The sequence below is a fragment of the Phasianus colchicus genome, chromosome 15 (assembly GCF_987193195.1).
Source record: "Phasianus colchicus chromosome 15, bPhaCol1.hap1.1, whole genome shotgun sequence".
Taxonomy (NCBI): domain Eukaryota; kingdom Metazoa; phylum Chordata; class Aves; order Galliformes; family Phasianidae; genus Phasianus; species Phasianus colchicus.
Window position 1 is genome coordinate 5938576 of NC_143450.1, and position 22147 is coordinate 5960722.

The 22147-nt window shown below is 41.2% G+C and overlaps 1 protein-coding gene across 16 annotated transcripts in view; it reads right to left on the reverse strand.

The window, feature by feature from the left end:
• The window catches only part of TENM2 (teneurin transmembrane protein 2), a 979011-nt gene that overhangs the window by 599145 nt on the left and 357719 nt on the right, over positions 1-22147 (reverse strand). For 11 of the 16 annotated variants that reach the window (XM_090150624.1, XM_090150620.1, XM_090150618.1 and 8 more), the window contains exon 1: positions 7776-7967. The gene's annotated coding sequence lies outside the window, so the exon portion shown is untranslated. Of the gene's footprint in view, positions 1-7775; positions 7968-17194; positions 17242-22147 lie in introns of those variants that run through there. The other 5 variants (XM_090150611.1, XM_090150610.1, XM_090150609.1 and 2 more) reach the window with 2 other exon arrangements.

The following is a 22147-nucleotide window of genomic DNA, read 5'->3' on the forward strand; positions in this document are numbered from 1 at the left end:
GATTACTGATCCTTTAAAGAAACAATGCAGAGAAAAAAAAAGCAATTTAAGCCTGGAGTTAGCTGATACAGAATGCCAGCTGAACTAGAGCAACCTGCAGAGGCCCCTGGGATTGCTGGAAAGATGGAAGAACAGTTTCAGTTAGGTAATTAAAGCTTCAATAGAAGAATAAATACTCCACAGGCAATCCATGGGTTCTTCTCACCTCTCACCACTTCTTCTCTCCAGCAGTGACAGCTGCTTGTGAAAGTGAAAGGAAAGGTCTCTCTGACTCAACTCATTAGCTAGTAATCCTCAGTGGTGATACAAGGAGCACAGTACCAGGAGGGCTGCCAGCCCTTCCCTGCACTAGTCCTAAGCAGAACGCAGGGCTGCAGGCGTGCCAGGGGCTCCCTCAGATAAGCAGTGCAGCAGCAAAGCCGCCAATGCAAGCCTGAAAGAGAAAAGATGCACCCCATGGCAGCTGAGCAACACTCATGTCACTGCTCTCTGCCATTTGTCTCCTCCTTCCTCTTCTTCACCTCCCCATGGTGAAGAGGCCCCTGATGCAGGAGGTGGCACCTTCCTGGGGAGTGATCCAAGAAGTGGGAGGATGGGAGCTGACAGTGATCTGCTGTGAATTCACTACTGCAGCTTTCTGAAACAATGGTGACATTGATTCCTATTAAAAAACAAAAAATAACGAACCTACTTTCTGCTGCCCAGTGAGCACGTCTGTGCTGGTCCTAAACATTGACAGGCAGAGGTCTGTTCTGTGCAGCCTCATTCACATCACTCCTCAACCTCAAGTAGGTTCTGCAGAAGGAAAAAGGTGACAACACTCGGGATTTCAGTCTGCTTTTCCTTAGGAAAGCTGAAAGAAAGGCAACCATACAGCTTATCCTTTATTCTGCGGCAGAGGCCATTGGTGTCAGCTCAGATTTGCACTGGAATGCCACGTACTTCAGTACTGGTTAATAAAGCTGCGACCTCCAGATTCGGTGCTGCACTGGAGACCTGCTCAGACTGCTCCGTGCTCCCAGCAAGCACCAGGAGGGATAGGGAAAGGGGATGATTTTGGTCAGTCTCTATGCAGGGAGACAACTACTGCCAGCTCGCTCCCAACAAAAGCAAGCTTTGGTTCCTGTGGTCATCAATCCTTTACACAAACCTTAGATATTTTGTTGTTCTTTAGATTATTAATAATATACTTCACTGTACTTACCACACACATTTTTGGAAAGACCTAGCCACCAAAAGCACCCCATTTATTTTGGATGCCTTATCTAAAACAGGTACATCATGTTTTCTTTCCCAAGGATTCCAAGGAAGTATGGATGCAAGATAACACCCAGAGGGACACAGAGAACTCACCTTAAAGGAAGTTACTCTATTGAAAATTTGGGGCATCTTATAGGTGCCGCTCATTTCTAGACAGTCAACCTCTGAAGAAATGCTCTCCATTGCTAACACTGACCCACACGCTCACAGCTTCCCAGAGCAGTTTGTCAGCAATCTGCCACTGATCCTTAGGCCACATGTCAACAAAACAGAAGCAACTGCGAAGCTGTCCGCCAGACAAATCTTCTGTATCTTATCTGTCAGCAGACCTTCACGTGTCACACGAGTGTTTACATAAGCTTCATCAGTATTTTAGCAAACTGTACATATATAATACAATAAACGCAGACAAACCAACTGTTACAAGAGTATTAACATTACAGATCCACTTTCATGGCACTTGTGTTTACTTACAGCTATGGTTACAATTATAATGTTTCAAGTCATTTAAATATTTAGACAACTCTTGGTTTACTTAAGAAATTTCCCCATGATTGGAAGGAATCTGTCAAAATAATTACTTTCCCTGTATGATTCAGTAACAATTTCTGTGATTTTAGTGCCCAGTCAGCTATGCAGAAGTGGAAGAGGAAACGATTCCCCTTCCCCTGTCTGGGCCTTCATTTTTTTTGAGGATGCACATCTTCATCACTGGCAAACCATCCAGCTCTCTAGCACAAAAAACCACTGGCAATTATAATAACATTTTCTCTTAGGAAAATAAATTATTATCAAAAATGCTACCAAAGAAAACATACCCAGAGAGAATAATTCTACATTCCTGACCATAGTCATGCCAGCTCTGTGCCAAAAAATAAGCAACCCACAAAGCAGATGCACCAAGAATCTGCACGCATGCACACTCAAACCTGTTAACTGTGTAAATATGTATTAACGTGAAGAACTACAGTATTTAAAAGCCTAATTAATCAGTAACAGTGCTTACCAAAGCAGGTACCTATGGAATGACTGGTCAAACATGCACTGATGGGCATATTAATGAAATTTGTTAGGATTTTTTGGCAGACAGTTAAGTATATCAAACTGCACAGCACTCATTATAAGACAGTTCAAAAACTATTTTAATATTGCAACTATCTAGTGCTTGATATTCCTTTCTGGTGAATATACACTTTATCCACTCTAATGCACTTAATATTTACCAATAGAATTTAATTTCAAGTGGTGCAAAGCCAACATATCGTTTTTCTCCCAGAATCTGATTCCAATAAAGTATTTCATGCAATATTGGCAAGGCACACGTAGCACATAAAGTGAGCTTCATTTTCAAGATAAAAAAATCTTTTCTCTGGTGTTGCTGCTATGTTTCAACATCAAGTATTCTGCCTTTCTAAATGCTCAATAGTTTTTTTTTTGGTTGAAAAAGCTATTTACTCTGCTTTTAGGACGCTGGAGCACACTATTATGATAACTCTTATTGCAGTGTAGATAGCTGCGTTTTAAGGAGAGATTAGAAAAACCACCAGGCAATCTATACTTGCAAAATGCTTTGGAAAAATTTTACTATGTTGAATGGACATGCTATGTTTTACTGTTTTTATGTATGTTTACACACAAATCCTATACTATTATGAACAATGATTGCAGAACAGGACATATATGGTTGCCACTCACATATATTCACACGTGTCTTTTCAAGCTTACAGCTTTCCACAACACAGTTTACAGACAGCACATCAAAAACCACAATTCAAACAGAACCAACTTTTTTGACTTAAGAAAAATGACTTGTCTGAATGTGTTCTCCCCCAGTAAATTAACAGACACTCTCACACAGCTGACCACGGAAATACACGCACACACACAGGCTGTCTGCTGTCCCACACGACGCAGCGTGTAGATACACAACTCGCAGGCCTCACATCTGCAACCACATCTCTGGGTCTCAGACTGCCGTTCCAAACTGCACTGTGGATAAGCAAGAGCAGACAGTTCTGCTGCTGCCTCCTGCCTCACAGCTCATCCCCCAGGAGCACCACCGGCTGCGCTCCGCACGCAGCCCCATGCACAGCCGTGCCCAGAGCTGCCTCCACATGCAGCCCCTCCACAATGACTTCACGCACAGGCAGCGCTTCCTTACTCTCAGGAAGTCTTTCCTTGAGGTGTCTGCTAATGATTTCGATAGATTTGCACACCCCTGTGAATGGTCTCTTGTGCTTTCCTCACCTGCGTGGTCTGAGAAGCAACGGATTCTCCAGACTTCAGGCGAGTCAAAAGCTTTTAAAGCTCTGGCTGAGGACACACAGTTGGGTACAGCACACCTGACACAAGTATGAAAATCCTTCAGGAGAAACTGCTTGTACATTTTACACAATTTTAACATATATCTGTAGGTCTCAGCTTGTGTTTTGGCTAAATGTACACGGTCCCTCAAGAACAAAACTAGAATGCCAACTACTATCCAGAAACAAAGAGTGATACCTTGTTCTTAATTTCCCGACACTACCTGATGGCGTTTGTAATCTCAAGCAAACAGAGAAAGACACTAAAACACAAGCCAAAAAAGAACAGTGCCCCATAGCCCAAATTGCCCACCTCGCTCCCACAAGTGTTCCATCGACTGTGCCACAAAATGCATCTCTCTAAAACCAGCCTCTGAGTTACAGACGTGTGAGCTGCAGTCAGTGGTTCCCCAGAAGGATCTGAACACAGCCGCTGCTGTACAGCACATGGCATCACACCATGGCACCACAACTCTGTGCAGCTTGGTGCTAAAATCCCATAATTACATCCCCGTATAGGAGACTACTCGGTTATTAATGCTTCTCAATAAACGTGAAAGGAGACAATTTATTACTATTTGGCACTGAATGTCAGTCAATTCAGCCAAGAAGAACCTGTTTTAAAAGTTAATAATAAAAAATGAATAACATCGAAGCTTAACGTATTTCCCGCTTATCCAAAAAGTCTATTTGATAATATTGAGTTAGTCAGCAAGGTGGATTTAAAACAATGCATTTGAACTTCAGCGGCATTACGAGATCCCAATGCAGACCAATAATTGTGAGACAAAATTCAGCTAACAGGAGATGTCCCAATGCATCTCCTAAATCCATACGTGGATTAGACAAGACTATATTGCAGAAAACATTTTACTCCAGAATGCCTCGCTGCAGCCTCTCAGCTAAATGAAAGCTGTGACTCTGAATAAGGATCAGCACACGGGGTTCTTTAAGGCTGCAGAGATGGCCAGGACACCAATCTGGTCCGCTCTGTGGCTGCAACATCAGATACAGCCAGAGGCATTTCATACACTGCCTCCTACATAAACTAAAAGCACACCGCACATGAACTGTTTTGTGCAGTGAGGAATTAAGAGAAATGAGTCACTGCCAATTGGTAGGAAGTCTCTGGGATGTGACAGAGCAGGTCACAAAGTACGGACCAGCGCTGCACATGTTTAGTAACAGCAGAACTATCTCTTCTATTCCAGCACTATAAGCAGAACATGAAACTATTCTTCCTGATAGAGATCTTGTGAAATTTTAAGTACAACACCATTAAAAAGAAAAAAGTCTGGAAAAAAACTGCTTCTGAAAAAGCAAGGCAGGACTAACATCGCTCTGATCAATCAGTTTAGAAGAATGGATTTAATTTAATTGATATTCTAAGGCTGTATTTACTTCTCTGCACACTGAGAGGGAAAAAAAAAAAATCAAAAAAAAAAACAAAACAAAAACACACACACACAAAAAAACCCCACACCAAAAACCCCAGCCCTTTTAGAACTACATGTTCATACACGAGGTAAAATTTTTATTTATTTAAGGTCCATCCCAATGAATTTTTGGCCTTCTCTTGAAGCACGGACTTCAGTGGTGCTGCTCCTGCGTGTGCCTTCTGCCACAAACAGAAAGGACTGAGGGTCAAACTCGCAGTTAACTACAAACAAACACAAAACAGCTTTTCAAACATCGGTATAGTTACTGGAGTGGTCCAGCAGTGGCTTGAGCTTTGTCTCCATTTAATATGACCTTCAGTTTAGTTTGACCTCTCAGGCAAGGAAGTCTAGACATTGACCTTGGTTGAACAGAAAGAACATTTTCCTTTTTCTATGCTGTTCTAAGGAATTTCAAACACAAGATCCCTAGTCCAGCTAACACCTTTACTTACTATAACAGCAATGTTTTGCACAAGAAATTTTCTTTGGCTGCAGAAACCAAACTGTCAGTATGTGACAGGAATATGCCCAAGTTTTGACCACAATATATCACAAGATGATACACAGTGCTGTTTTTCCCAGAAATAAAACCATTCTTTAAAAAGGCAGAGTAATGTGACCGTAAGGCCCTCAAATCAATGTTCCTATCCCTATTGAGGCTTGCGACCTAACACGAGCAAGTACCTCCCCTGTTGTCTCATGCAGCCCTTTGACTTGCAGTACAAAATATCAAAAATGAAAATACTGTTCATTTTAATTAGAGGAAAACATCACTAGTGATGTTCACATGTTAATTTTCTCCAAGCCATATAATCAGTTGAAATCTTAATGACATAGAAATATGATTATTTTATTTTCATTATCCACATCCGAAATAAGCACACAGAGAATTAAAAGATTACTGCTTTCATATAAGCGCTATTTAATAAGAAATGTTTAGAAATAAGCAGAATAAAAATCAAACAGATTATCCAGATCAAGACTTTTTTTTTTTTTTTTTTTAATATTCTGAACATGTGCTAACATCTGAAAGAAACAGTGCTGTGAGTCGTTAGATGTTGCCAGGACGAGAAGAAACCACAGCTAAAAAGTTTTTCCCCTTGAAGTATTTAAAGCCCAGACTTCACAGCTGGCTTCTCGCATACAATACAATCTAAATCAGTGCAAGATATTAATATTTTTCATTTATTACTCAGAGACCAGAAACCTCAGCATATGGGCCAAGCTAGATTAATCTTTAACCTGGTTAGTGATTTGCTAGCATGCACGGCAATGATGCCCACACACATTGTTTGTACACACTTTAAATCTTGCCCACACAAGAAATGCTGGTATCACCTTCAGCCTGCCAGCCCCGGTGGAAATCCACTTTGCCTGGCCCTTACACGAGTCCCTTACAAAAAAACCCACCACCATCAGACACAGCGGAGACTCACCAGCCTCTCAAATCAGTGTGAAATGAATTCTGACACAAACATCCTCAAGAGAGAACCGCTCTGTGTTCTTCTAAAGTTTGAAGAACCGCCAAACCACACAACCAAGGTTAAGGACAGAACTTACATCAAGCAACCCTACTAACAGGTGACACTGCTCCTGCACCAGCTCCACACAGGGCACACAAGGACCTCCTTTTGGAAACGGGATTTTAAGCAGCGTTCCATGAAGCTCTCTGTGAAGATGCTGGGTAACTGCGTGCTGCTGACAGCGTGTTCTGTACTGCTTCCATCCAGCCCTGGTTTCTGAGATTGCTGTGTTACTGCTGCTTACAGACTTCACTCCTGTGAAACGCACACATTCGGAATTTCTTTGATCTGATTTCCCTTTTTGCCTATAATTCCAAACATGTAGGCACTGCCTTCAATTCCACGCTCCTGCACTTGAATGCTGCACCTGCTTTCTCCACCTAACACATGGCTGGTAAATTTGCACAAGTACAAACCAAACATTTTCTATAGAAATACACGAATACACGCGGACAGAAATAAACACACAGACAGCGCTTGTCACTGCACCTCGAACCCCTTCACGAGACAAAACATTTAAGTAAGAGGAAAAAATAAAAATAAAAATAAAGAAATCATAAGCAGCGCTGTAGCACGCCAGCAGCACGAAGCCTGAAACTGTGCCAGCTGGATGTTTACAGCAGCACTCACAAACATCCTACCAAGTGCGCTGCACAGCGAGGCGCTGGGGCCGCCAGCCCGGGGCTGCGCACCGCCGGACTTGGGTTCGGAGCGCGGTGCCGCCGGGGAACCCGCACGGCGCGGGTTGGTTCCGAGAGGTTCCGAGCGGCTCCGCGCCGGGCTGCCCGCGAGACACCGCGCGGTTCCGCGCTCGTCGGCTGCGAGCAACGCAACGCCGCTGTCCGCGCTGCTCCCTGCAGCAGCGAGGCGAAGCGGCGGGCACCGATTCCGATCCCCGTTCGGCGCACGGCCGCCCGCCGCCTCCCGCCCTTTCTGCCGCCCCTCACCCTGGCGCACCGCGCGCAGCAGTTTCTGAATCGGCGATACCTTTCCGCGCTCTCGGCGGAGGCTGAGACAAAATCGCGCTTCCTCCTCAGACGCGTGGGAAAAAGGGGAAAAGGCGAGAGAGGAGCGAAGCAGCCTCGCGGACGGCGGCAACACCGGCACGCGGGGACGACGAGCGCAGCAGCGGGGCTGGAGGCGGCGCGGCGCGGCACAGCGCGCGGGGAGCGCCCCGGGGCCGCCGGCAGCTGCGGAGCGCAGCGCCCAACTGCGGGGAGTGCAGGCAAGGAAAAGTGAAGAGCATTTACCGGCAGCGGCAGCAGGTCGAGCAGCCCGAGTGCCTCAGCGCGTCTCTGGGAGATAACTTCGCACCGGCGCGGATTCCTTCACTGGCGAGGGACACCCCCTTCCTTCCTTGCTTCCTCTCCTTCCCTTCCCGTCCCGTCCCTCCCCCGAGCAGCGGCGCAGCGGCAGCCTCCCGCCGCTCCCGGGCAGCGGCGCGGCACGGGGCTGCGGGCGGAGGAGCGCGGCCCCGCAGCCGTCCGCCCAGCCGCGCTCTGGCTGCAGCCCCGCCGGCCCCCGGCTGCACGCGCCGCGGCCGGGCCGGCAGCCAATCCCCGCGCTCGGCACCCGGCCGCGCGCGCGCAGCGCCCCCCGCGCGCAGCCGGGGTCGGGCGGCAGCGGAACGGGGGCGGCGGCGCCCCGGCGGCGCGGAGCGGCCCTACGGCTTCGGCCGGCACCGCGCCCCGCGCCGCGCCCGTCCCCCGGCGGCGATGCCCCGGCCGCGCGCTGCCGCAGAGGTGCGGCCCCGGCGCGGGGACGAACGGCGGCGGGGGAAGGACGGAGGCGCTCCGCGGAGGCCGCTGCCGGCCGTTCCCGCAGAGCCGTGAGGCGGCGTCGCCGCGGCGGGCCCGGCCCCCCGCAGCGCGCGTCCCGCGCCCCTCCGCGCCCCGTGGCAGCGCCGCGCCGTGCGGGGCTCCCCGGCCCTCCCGCAGCGCCGAGCCCGCGGGTCCCTGACTCGCTTAGTGCTGGTGCGGCGCCTCCTTTTCACCGCGGAACGAAAAGAAATGAATAAAGCCAGCCCTCGTCCCTGGAAGACCTGCTAAAATATCGCTTCCCTCTTTCTGACACAAGTTCGGGGCGTTTCAAGAAACAGTTCTGCGCTTCTTCAGGGAGCAAACAGCTCGGCAGCATCCTCCCGTTGAGGAAGCGGCCACCAGAACCAGGCGTTCCTCCACACCGCCACCGCGTCCCACCTCTGAGCCTCGGGCACAGCAGTTCAACCCTTCCGTAGGGTGCAATTAAGCACTGACTGTTACCTAAATCTCCCCTCTCCTTTCGCTACCAACCAGCGAGAGCAGCAATGGCACCAACAGGCAGCACCACAGCAGCACCCATCTGGCCGGGGAATGGCATGCTGGCACGAACTGATGGCAGTGTACAACTTTTTGGAGATTGCTGGCAAGGCCAGGAGAAAGCAGCTACTTAAATTAATTGGGATACCAAAACCCACAGTAAAAGAGCCTCAGATAGGCAGCGCACAGCAGCACAGCCTTATAGCTGCTGGTGAAACACGATCTTTGTGTCTATATTTCATAAAAAAGAAAACCTGTGTCGAGAAAGAAACTGGAGTGTGGTGCATTACCTGTAGCATACTGTAAATGTCTGATTAGAGAGAAACTACAGCAGAGTTAATTTTCCGACTGCAGCTATAGTTTTGTAATTGTCAACAAAGAGCAGGAGTTTGAAGGGGCAATCCAGAAATCAGCAGGGAAGTATCTCTCAGCTTTTCAAGGTTAATTGAGAAGAGGGAATAGCTGAGCATAGTAGCAGAGCTTGGCAAATAGCATGCGATGCTGTAGCTTGAGGACTGCATTTATTCACAGGGGTGAAGAACGTCCATGCAGCCACAACTTCTCCCTGGCCTCATCCTTTTCTACAGCATTTCACAGATGTGTCCTTGTCTCAAATGCAGCGGACTAAATTTTAACATAGTGTGCATGGTGATGTGTTGTCTCTGCAGAGATGTCCGTATGGAAATACCACAGCAGGCATTTTACTGGAAATAACGTCTGCTTGAAAATAAAGTAGACTGCAAAAATGAATGATAGAGATGTATTAAAAAGATTGTTGCCGTTAAGTAATGAGTTGTCCCTGTCAAGATGAAAGACCGTGAATTAAACTGAGATGGGAAACAAATCTTGTCACCCTATGTTTCAGCACTACACAGGTTCTAGTGAAAAGGTTATGGAATGTCTGTAAAAGCAGCCCTTAACACACGTGTCTTGATCCTTTTGAGGATTAAACAGAAATTAGCAAAACACAAAGCATGCCTAGAGCATACATTGTAAAGATCTTTGCAAACCCTACTCTGGTAGGATGATTTCTTGTAGTGATGCAGAGACTGTATTAGATCTTCTTGATGTCTTTATCGGTGATTTGAGAGAGAACAAATGGCCAGTTAAATGCCATGCAACAAAGATTTGTTGATGGTCAATTATGATGCATCCATCATAACTGGTTAATGGCCTAGGCTGATCTTGATGCCTTGGTAAGGTGACTTCATTTGTTCAACACAAGTGCTGAAGTCAAGGTCAGGTGTCTACTAAAAAAATACACGGGTTACATTTCAATTTGGGGGAGTGTTTTCCAGAAGGTAGTTTACAAAAAGTGGCTTTTCAGCTTTGTCCTGTTGAATGACTGAGGACACAAACCCAGCGCCACAGCACGGCTACAAGTGGAAGGGCAGTTGAGGCGACATCATAGCAAAATCAAACAAGAATGACATGTCTGGGCATTGTAAGTAAGACCAAAGGTGGCTTCACGACCACAGTGAGGATCAGTGGTGACTATACAAAAATGGTCATACCTGAGAGACAAGGTAAGTATGCCAGAAGGATAACCATGCCTTCCCCCAAAAGTGAGAGTCTCAAATAGAAGACAGGGAACTTTTGCTCTTGTTCTCTATTCACATTAATTTTGGATTCTTTTAGATGTGATGATACAGCTTCAATGGAGGGGAAGTTTATTCCATCCCTTTAATCTAGTGGTAAAGGTACTCTCCTGGGAATGAGAGACGTGAATCTGAATATACACGAGGCTGAGGGGAACAAGCCAAACACCTCACTTCTTGGGTTACTACTGGCTTAGTACATAAATGGTGATCACAATCTACTCCTCCCTCAAGCAAGTTTTACATCTTTTGCCCCTGGTTAGTTCTTCAGAGGAAAGAATATAAGTGCTTACCATCAAGAGCAAATTCTGAGCAGCAAACCCTAGGTGAACATAAGTGTATTTCTTCAGGCTTTAGTAGACTGCCTGGGGAACAGTAGTGCAGATGTACCACAGACATGCTTCCTGTGGGCTGTGTATTTACTGCAACACGCGTGTCTTTGGTGCACACGTTGTTAGATTCAGCTCCTGGCACCTTTGGAGTCTCTCTCAACACCTTGTCACTTACAGAACCTGCTGACACGCAAATATCTCCTCCACCTTTGGAAAGGCCGTGCTTCTTTCTCACACTTTGAAAAATTGCCCTTCAGTGTGATTTGAAAGGAAAGGAGAAGGAGAAAACAATAAAGATTCACAGATTACCGGAGATAAATCCTGGATCCTTGTCACCTTGCCTTTTAAGTGTGTGTTTGAAGTTGCTACCCTGGAACTGCAGATTTTCCATTGTGTCCTTATACATCATGATTTCTCTATTAGTATGTAGCTGCTCCACCATGCACACTGCTGTAACTTGATCAAAACAAGCATAATTAAAGACAGTTTCTGGAAGCGGACGCTATGAAAATGTAGTGTACAATGAAGGTGAAATTTTAATACTGCAGCTAATTAATGACTACAACATTTTACCTACAGAATGTGAATTCTGTGCTGCTTGGAACCTTTAAATAGAACTACAATTTCTGAAATCTGTGTCGAATCTCAGATGTAAGTTACGGTCCTGATGGAGTGGCTGTTTGGATGAAGTTCAGGTGCAGTTCACTGGCTGGTGCTACGCAAGAGGTCATGTCAAATGAAACACATGTTTTTTTCCAACCCTATAAGCCATGAACTGTGATATGCCATGATCTACCACAACAACATAGGAGTCAACTCTTCAGAATAAAGAGAGAGCTTATCATACTGAATAATGCCTCTCAAATGCTTTACCACATTGGATAGAGGATTATTTTAATTAATTGGTACAATTTCCAACCTTTATTACATACACCAGAATATCATTGGTTGCACCTGATTCTGACGTCCTATTTTCATTCTTTATCCTATGCCTGTGACTGCACTGTAAGAAATGCATCCTGCAAACAGTGTGATTTATTTAAAAGTATATGTTTAAAAAAATAAAAAACAAAAAAATACACTATCTGTTCCAAGGAAGCACTTACACAGCAGTACAAGAGAAATACCTGAGTACCATGCAGCAAGCTACCAACAGAGGAGGAGGGACAAGGTACAAGTTTTTAACATGCTGGAATTACCATCTTTGTTAATACAATAAAGGTGATTCATGTTTGACATTAAAATAAGGGAGTTTGTGCCACCTTTTAAATATTGCCAGAAGCCATCCATAATTTGTCAAACCAAAGAAGAAAAAGGTGTTGAAACTGTACTAGTATTTTCAGGCAGTTTCCAGTCCCTCTAGCCATTTTTTTTTTTTTTTTTTTTTTTAATTCCTCTTCTACAGCCAACCCATCTGCCTTGTAAGAATTATAGCCTGTCTTTGAAATGGCTCAAACGGAAGTGCCAAGCAGGTAGAGAGCTACTTGCTATATGCTTGAATGGCTCAGAACAATTCAAAGCCATCAACAAGTTCGCAGTTCTGGAAGAAGAAAAAGAGGAGATTAAAAAAAAGAGAAAAAAAAAAAAAAAAAAGATGGAAAGTCTTTGTAGGTAATACCTGTTTGGTGGAAAGTAAAAAAAACGTGCAGACTTCTCATAGGCACAGAACACTGTTGTACTGAAGGGTACTGAAGGATGGATCCTTTGTCTTTTGTTTGTTTGTTTTGGTTTTTGTTTTTGTTTTCTTTTGGGGGGGGAGGGGGTGTTTTGGTTTGGTTTTGTTTTGTTTTGTTTTTTGAGAAAACCTGCTGCCTGCAATTGAGCATGTTTGGTGTACACACCTGTTCCAAATGAAACCTCCATGCAAAACCCAGTAAAATACCAGCTATCTATCATGGTGTGTGTCTATAGTGTGCTCTATGTACACAAAACCCCTGCCCTCCATCTCTAACCCTCCATGTTTTCTCCCATAGCAGTTTTGCTGACCACCAATATTTCAAAGAAATTCCGAAGAATAAGGCTGCCAACTTACTGTTAGAGTGGATTAGTGCCATCTCTAAGTAAATGATGAGCCTTCAGTCATCTGGCAAATCAAGAAGAGAGTTCACCAGACTTGGACAAGAATTTTGTGTTCAAATTGTCCAGTTCTCAGGATACAGCATCTAGTGGGTGCTGAAATTAAGTATCACCATTGGAGAGAGGATGGGATGCACTGTTTCCACCGTAGATACTGCACTAAGAGTGCATGTTAAAAGCTAAACAAGTCAAACTACATATGTGAATCTCAAAGCAATTCTCATCAGAACTCAGGTCTCTTACATTCTTCCAGCCTGTTCAGTTACTGCAGTCATACTGGTTTCTAGTAAAAATTTTAGACACATGGCTAGTAGCTACTGAGTGCAACTTCAAGCCATCACAATGGTCATTTTAATAGCTCTAACACCAAGATGAACAGTTTCACTTGTCTTCCAGCATTAATCATTGAGATGTCACCATATACTGAAGTATATTTTTTCTGTAGTTATCTTCATATAGAAATGCCTTTGCCTTTCTGGCCTTAGAGGAAATGCCTTCAAGGTGAAAAACCATGGGAGTCAAGGAGACTTCTGGTTAATAACAATGGGCTTTCAAGGTGAACTAAGGATGAAATAAGCCTTTCTTTCTGATACCAAAATGTGGAGTTAGGAAAAATACTTAAGTAATATTGGTGTGGATGAGGTACGCTGCAGACAGCTATTCTGTATGAGAGTAAATGAATCTGTAAGTGCATGTATCAGCTAAGGAGAAAGGCAACACGCTCACAGTTCTAGGAAAAGAAAAAGTGACGTGTAAAGGATAAAGTAGTTATTTTGCATAATATTGAAACTACATCAATCAGCACAAGATTTCAAGTCTGACTCAGAATCAGTATTAAGTTAGTGCTTTGCTTTTCCAGTAAGCATGTAAAAAGGTGCAGACAAATCATCTACTGAAATATTTGTGTAAAATGCAAAGAATAATTGGGAAAAAAGTGATTAAAAAGGTTGAAGTGTTCAAAATATGAAATGGGGCATGCAATACATTTCTATCCCTATGTAAAATGCCAATGCATTTGCATTACATTTACCTCACTAGCAGCATTTTACCTTTTAAATAAACACACTCTAAAGATGGGGAGAGATAAAATATGGGGGGGGGGGAGGGGAACTAAAAGTGTTACATAAAAATACCATGATACATTTGTGAACTTCTTGACTTTCATAGGCTCAGTTGGTATTAGAAAATATAATAGAAAAAAATCTTTTTTTTTTTTTTCATTTTCTTACTATGCAAGAATTACCAAGATAATGAGAAAGATTAAATAATAATAAAACCAACATCCAATTCTCAGTATTGGAATAGCTTTTTCCAAAAGATAACATAAGTTCTGTGTTATTTCATGGCATTTTAATAACATAATTAAATAAAATAGAGACATTGTAGCTGATGTTTATTTTAAATAAGCTCTCAGATAAATAATTTTATTTCTGATTTTCTGAACCTCAATCTAACAAGTACTTTTAAACCTTTGTGCTGCTGTCTACCTTTTTCTCTTACAATGTATTTTCCATGCAAAGATGTTCCATAAGAGCACACTCTCAAGTATTCACTTGCTTTATGTATTTTCTGATAAAATCCAGTGCCTCCATGCAGGACCAGGGCCCATTTTTTGCTGTTGCAATAAACAAGACAACACAGCCCCTTCTCTGAGAAGGTCATGGTTTAAGTGTCTGATTTTCTGAACGCTGTCTTAAAGAAGGATGATGAACTTAGCTGTTATCAGTTACGTGGTGTGACGAAAGGCGCAAGATAAAGAGGAAGTTTCATGCCTGATCTCCCTTCATTATCTGCTGTACTAAATTGCAGCAAGCAGTCCATGAGAAGCCTGATGTTTAATCAATTGATTATAACTGCACTTTGCAATAGTGATGTGGTGTACAGTTTATTTTTGTAAATATAATAATATACTGCACTGTATGTAATGCAAAATAAGGTTCTTCTCTCACTTCTGCCAGTAAGAACTCAATGCAGTACAAAAAACTGAAGGCAGCCTTAGAAGAAGGTAAAGTTAGAGTAGAAATTATGCTTGTGAGGATTTGTAGTCTAGAAGGTCTGCTTTAAGATTACAAAGAGAATGTATTATAGCAAACACATTCCAAAACATGTTCTTTTCAACTGTACTTAAGTAGAAATGAAAACAAAACATAATCACTGTAAGACTTACTACATCTAGATGTTGTATGAAGTTGAATATTAAATGGATGAAAAAGTAAAGAGGAAGAGAGAGTATACAATGAGAATATATACTCAACTAGGTCAATTTAGAGGATGTTGTATTCTCTGTTGTTTTCATTGCTTATTTTGTATATCTCATTTACAAAAATGAACCTGCTTTCTGGATAAAAACCTGCCAAGTGAGTGAAGTACAATTTCAGAAAAATTACAATGGATTGACACTGAAACTGTGTTTTCAAACAATTGTTTAGTTTGCCACTAAAGACATCATTTCTTTCTATCCAAAGGAACTTGGAATGACCAGTTAACAATCTACTAACACGGGACATGCTAAGTAAGCTAGTATATTATTACTGTTCTCTTCCTAAGACACAGACACATACTTTGGTTATTAAAATGATTGTTTGAGTGTTCGCACGTTATTCAGCGTGAAATACAGAACTGCAGAACTCAAACAGCGACACATGTTTGTGGAACTGACATTTTTGAATCTGTCCTTCTGCACTCTCTGCATTCCTCCGTCCTATCAGTGTTAGGAAGATTTGGTGCACCTTTTGCACCTCTCATGTCATAAGAAATTCCCAGGCTGATTCCCAACCTCAAGAGAAAAGGTGTAAGCTGGGACTGTCAGATCCTCAGTGCGAGTGTATAAATGGGATATGAGGCAATCTGAAAATGAGAACTTAAAATTCTCCCAGTTTCCTTAGGAATGTGAAATTTAGCTTAACAATAATAAGTTTGTTGTGGTTCTGTATTTTTTTTTTTTTCCTTATGTAATTAATACTATTAAAAAGGTAAAATTAAATAGAAATTCTGAAACACACTGCATTAAATATGAAATATGTGTTTGGGTTTTTTTTGTTTGCTTTGTTTTTACATTGCTAACAGGATTCTGTAAATGAAATTCACTCATAACCGAGTTCACCATACACAATTTATCCAAAGAACACAGTGGTCTCTCAGATGTTTCCCTTACAGAAGGAGTGAGAACTGACTAGTGTTCCTTGTGAATATGACTCTACATATAATTAAGAATGTGTCTGTTATGTAAAAAGTTACTATTTGTACTAATTCATTAATGTGTTCATATTCAAACTTCAGTGCATTCCTAACAACGGGCCATAAATATGTACTCTCTGTCCATGACACCAATTATTACTATTGGCATAATTAAGCTCACCTCTTGCAATTAATCACCTTGAGTGCCAACAAAAGTATATTTATCTTCATTATGTTCCCACACGTAGTCTTCCCTTCATGCTATACAGAAAAGGCCGTTATCATATTTTGCTATGGAATGGGGAGAAATTCAGCCACAACAAATGGAGAAACAAGCTCCAATATCACCTAAATTAGAAAGTGAGCTTAAAGGGCAGACTGTCATTTGGAAACATTGTTTTGTCAGATAGTGGATGTGCACAACAGGCAGCAAGAACGAGTGAAGAAAATTAGAGCCCACTTGTACCCGTACACAGATTTCCTTGCTGCAACAGCACTACACTACAGCCATATTAAAACTGAGTGCCTTCAAGACTCTGATTTTGTGTTTTCAGATTCCTCACATTTTAATTAAAGACAAACAGAATTTTGGACACCACAAATTATTTTTTTCCGAATGAGAAACAAAAGAGGGGATGCCAGACTGATTTGTTTGCTTTTGTTTGCCTCTCTTTTTCCATTATGGTTTTAACAAATGAGGAATGTTTGGTAAAATAATAAAACAAATACTGTTAAATATTGTGATTATTCACAGCAGAACCTATAAGTTTATGTTTCCCCAACTGGAAAAGAGAAACGTGTTGTACTACCTATGTACCCATTCAAGAAAGCTTGAATATTCAAAAAGCTCTGCTTGTGAATGAATTACAGACAAAAAATTATGCACAGATATTATTCAGCAAACAGTCTGAACATATACATCAGAAAAACTAGTTTGTTTGGAAAACTTGCAAACACAAAATGGAGCAAAGAAATTATTCATTATGAATTATTTGCACAGCATCTGTCTTACTTTCTCATGTTAATTGCCTCTGCTAAACCACATTTTCTTCCCCTCAGTATGTAAATTAAAATGATTTTGCATATTCTCTGAATAACCAGTGAATGCAAGTTTCATTACCTTACCACTTACACCTTTTTTGTAAAACTAATTATACTACAGTTTATATAATTTTAAAATTTGACCTACCAGCTTCCTGTAGATTGCAACCTCTTCCTCTGGATTTTCAGTTTTGCCTAAAATAGACAATAAAAAGCATATTAAAATCATTTAAATTAACAGCACTTGTGTAAGATCTCACATGGTATGTTTTAGATCTCACAGTATTTACATAAAAACATACATATAAGAAAATAAATATTTTGTTCTTACAATAATTCTAATGTAGTTATTATAAATCTAGGACGTGATTCACAATTCTTTGACTAAGAACAGAGAATTATTCCGGCTTCTGACAGCCTGGACCAGACCTCCCCTGACAGTAACTGGGCAACATATCACTGTATTCATTCACACTTCCTAAGAAGCACCATTCTTGTTGTATGTGATTATTCTTTCTATGAATAAAAGCCTATATTTCAGATCGTTTGTTATTTTTAGTGAAAAATACATGTTGTTTTTTTTTTTCACACTGTTTTCCAACTTTTTGATTCTTGGACCCCTGACTTGCGTCATCTCTCCAAGAAACAGCATGTGAAGGAAATATGCACATTATATCATGCTTTTTCTTTGGAAAAACTTCATGCCACCAACAGAAATAGAAGCGTCCTGTCAAAAAGAGTTCCTGCCTTAGAAATTAAATGCAAGATTAATCCTTAAGGCCTGTTAACAGAAATGCCCCCTCGGCAAAATCTGTCCCATTAGGTCACTAAGAATATAACCTGAATAAAGCCTCAGGATCAGTTCTTCATTATCAGCATATATATATATATTTAGAAAGACAGACCTGCAGAAAGTGCTGTTTTTCTATCACTGTACTCAGAAGACAAGCACTTGGAGTGGTGCAAAGATACACTTTTCTAAAGGCTTAAAACCTTCTGTTTAAGATTTCTTCTTCAAAGTACAACAGAACACATAAACCTGAAATGATTTTTTTTTTTTTTTCCTATTTTATACTGAAGTTACAAAACAATGTGTTAACATTGCTAGCACAACTGGATGAAAGCTTATTTATTCATTTCTTTCTGCTGTGGGCAGAATCCTGGCTGAATGCTTACAGTAAGTGTTTTGCAATAGCCATTAGTATACTGCCAAGGCACAGTGGGAAGATGCTATTGTGTGCACATCCCTACTGAAAAATAAACATTCTACAATCTTAATGGATTACAGCAGGGAAAAAGGAGTCAAGTTTGTTATGTAGCAGTTTTTGGATCGATATGACTTCTGATTGACTCACACATTGCAGGTATTTGTGGGTCATAACAGAAGTTCTGTCTTTAGAAATTCCCAGTATGTCCTGGAAATCTCAGTGGTATCTTTTGGTCCAGATCCATCTTCACTTCTGCTGTGTGATGCACCAGGGCTGTGCTTTTTAGATAACTTCTGAAATGAATGGCACCAATAAAATTTGGGGCTTTATCTTCAGCAAATCACTTTCCCCAATTTTTAAAAATATACCTTCAGGCTATGAAATGCATTATAGGTTTTTCCTCTCTGCAGGATGTGTTGTTCTGTATGCCTTAGCAGTTCAGTGAGCCGAGCTGATTCAAATGAGCCTTGAAATGTTAAATACAACTTGTAATATCAAAGCTTCTCATATCAAATAATTTTGTTACTGTGGATCCTAGGGAGATAAAGGACTTGAGTGCTGACAAAAATGTCCACTAGTCACATCAAATGTCTCAGCATTAGATACATCACTAACTGTTCATTGAAGGAATGGCTAGAAGATACAGCTGCAGCACTTTGTGCTGTATTTGTAAACCAGGAGCAGGGGATACAACGCAACATATGGCAGCGAGTGAATGAGAAACGTTGGGTAACTGTGTGCCAGTGTTACAGAAGCCTCTATGTACAGCCTTGTGGCGATGTTTTCTTTGCACTCGGTGTAGAAATTTGCTGGGTCAAAAAGTAAATTACTGCAGTATGATTCCACCTGAAGTTTTCCTCCAGTCTGGTTACCTCTAAGCCCAAAGGAATAACTTGTCTCCTTTTTGCTTTATTTTCCTGTTTTTGCTTCCTCATCCTGCAGCGGTGTTTGCTTACAGCTGGCTTACCTTTCTTTACTTCTTAGCTCAATTAAGATGAAGTACAGTTTGAAATGGCCAAAATCCCAGCCCCCAAAACACTGCTGTATTTCCCAAACTGAAGATTTTCTGAACTGTCAAGAAATTGTCTGCCTCTTCCACACCCCTTTGCCTTACAAATGCAATAGATAAATACCTGGAGAGAGTCCTCTTTAAATCTTGCTGCTTGGATCTGGTGTAGGTATCAGCCCACCCCTTAGTGCTTGCCAACACATGCAAAACAGCTACACCAGTGCCCGAGTGCTGAACAGAACCTACAGTCCTAATTCTGGAGCGTTCTTACTGACAAACATTCTTATATTCTAATTCTTATGTAATTCTCATCCCTTCATAATGCAGGAACACAGTTTTTATCTACGTACTTCATTACAGTGTTATAAAAATCCAACTTTTTTTTTTATTATTTTTTTATTTTTATTTTTTTAAAGGCAAATAGTAAGCAAATCAGTATGAAAAATAGGGAGATTGTGTTTCCCAGGGTTGGCATTCTAACTGCAAATGCAATAACAGAAAGAATTTCATGTTTTTAAGCATGTTATCTGAATAAATATTTTTGAGAATGACAGAGCGTAAGTGGGCATTACTCAATATTACCAGCATAAAAGAATTATATTAGGATACAGAAAATAACCTTGCACTTTTTCAGGATCCTTGTTTAAAGAGAAAATGTGGAGTCCTGGTATCACTGGAACGAAGAACTGTTAACTGCATAACAACAACCACAGCAAACAGAACTGAGTAGGGAGCATTTTCATGGAAAACATGTGATGTTTCTTGCATTAAACATCAGTGACAATTAAAACGTAATTTCATTAGAGGCTATCTTATCATCTTTAAAAGGTAAAATTGATTGATATTCAGGATAGAGATAACTTGGCTGCTGCAACTTGAAAAACTGGTGGTGAAGCTGATAAGTTTGCCACTTTTTTAAACATTTGATAATCCTATGTTTTTTTTTTTATATATATTTTTTATTTCATTACTTAAAACATTCTAATTACCTAACGTCCGACTGCTTGTTGTTTGAAAATAGAAAATGTTGCAAACATTGTGATCTAAGGCATTCAGATTAAGCATCTAGCACAACTACAACCTTCTCTCTCATTACTACACATACTTAGATAGTAGACAATAGAACTTCTCTTAGGAGCCTCACTGTCCAAGATGTTTTAATTTCCATCTCAAACAGCTGGAAAGAGGGCGGCTTACCAGCTTCCCTACAGCACCTATAATCAGTAAGCTCTCTCTCCTTTGGAAGAAACCAAATTGCTCACTCAAGGGCTGATTTTGGCCATGTAGGGAATAACCAATCAGCAGTGATGAGTGTTGATGAAGCAGTCAACCTATTTTTATGTAAAAATATCCATAAAGAATGGATAGCTAAAAAAATAACAAAAACACTCTCACATTTAATCAAATGTACCAGAAATGTGCATTCAACAGTTACTCGAGTAAAAATTAAAAATCTCACCTGAGTCCTTAAATAAGTATTAAGGAAATATCCAGCCAGCTATTACCTTCTGCTCTTTTTATTTCTTACCAGTAAAAGAGTTAATGGCATGGTTTCATTAATTTTTAGCTATTACTTCAGTTTTGTACTAATTTTTTTCTCTTTTAATGAGAAACCATCAGCACACGAACATCTACATGGATTACAAATTGATGTATTACTTCCCTCAGAATAAGCACTTCTACAGGGAAATCCTAGGATGCTCTCAAAGGACTGGTAAATAAGTGAACTGATAAATAACTTAAATTAAATTGGTCTACAACACTTGACTACAAAGCAGATGCCAGTGCTTTGGTGGTAGGACACCTGAGCTCCGGTTATAATCCCTCTGCGCACAAAACTTCTGCAGCACTTGTATTGATGGACTGGATGAAGAGAAAACAACATTTTGCCTGACTAAAATAATGCCTTCAAGAATTTTCAAACTTCACAAAAGGTTTCTCATCCTCTTTCCCAGATAAAAATCCATTTTTCTGGGCCAACAGAAATCTTTTCTGACCGTGTCAGGTATTTTTTTTCCTTGTTAGGACAGAATGTGTAAAGCCACTTCTATGAAGCTTTGTTTTAAACACAGGCTAACTTGCTTGAAAGTCAAGAACCACAGCAATCAAGTTCTAAAGGACTGAAGCACACATTTAAAGCTCATTTTATTTCCAAAATCACACAGCAATGAGGAGGCAGTCAGAAAAGAAGTGTGGAAGCCTTTAAAACAAAATAAAACCATATGCAAGCACTGAGTGTGATTTCACCAATAATTAGAAATAAAAATTAAAAATGCCTCATTAGGTTCCCTGCCTTCAAAAATCCCAAGTATAAATGTCAAGGAACCACAGATGTACGGTAATTGAGGAAACTAATGTGTAACTGATTTCCCTTCCTTTTAAAGGAAAAATGAAGCAACTTCAAATTTCCAAGTACCGATGTGATGGGAAAAAAAAAAAAAAAAAAAAAAAAGACCAGAATTTGAAAAATAAATCCAGTTTCACATGTGAAATGCTTTAGGAATAACAATGGTCTGTTCTGAAAGCAAAAAAAATAAGCAGATTTCTACCTTAACATCACAACAGTTTGAGAAGGGAAAAATTCTTTGTAGCAACGACTCAGTAGGTCACTGACTCTTCACTGTGAAATATTTAATTAAGATAAACTTCAAGCTAAGGAATACCAATAGTTGAGTTTCTCAGACTGTTGGAGACAACTGTCCTCAGATGTATGAGATTGTACACATGTATTTACACACTCTGCAGTTACACAGCAAGAGACAGAATGCCACAGCCTACACCCCAGATGGAGAAATCAAGAAAGTTCAAACAGATATCTGCAAGACAATGGCACCACTATGCTGTAAGCTGCTAACACTGTAAGTAATACTAATACCATGAAAGA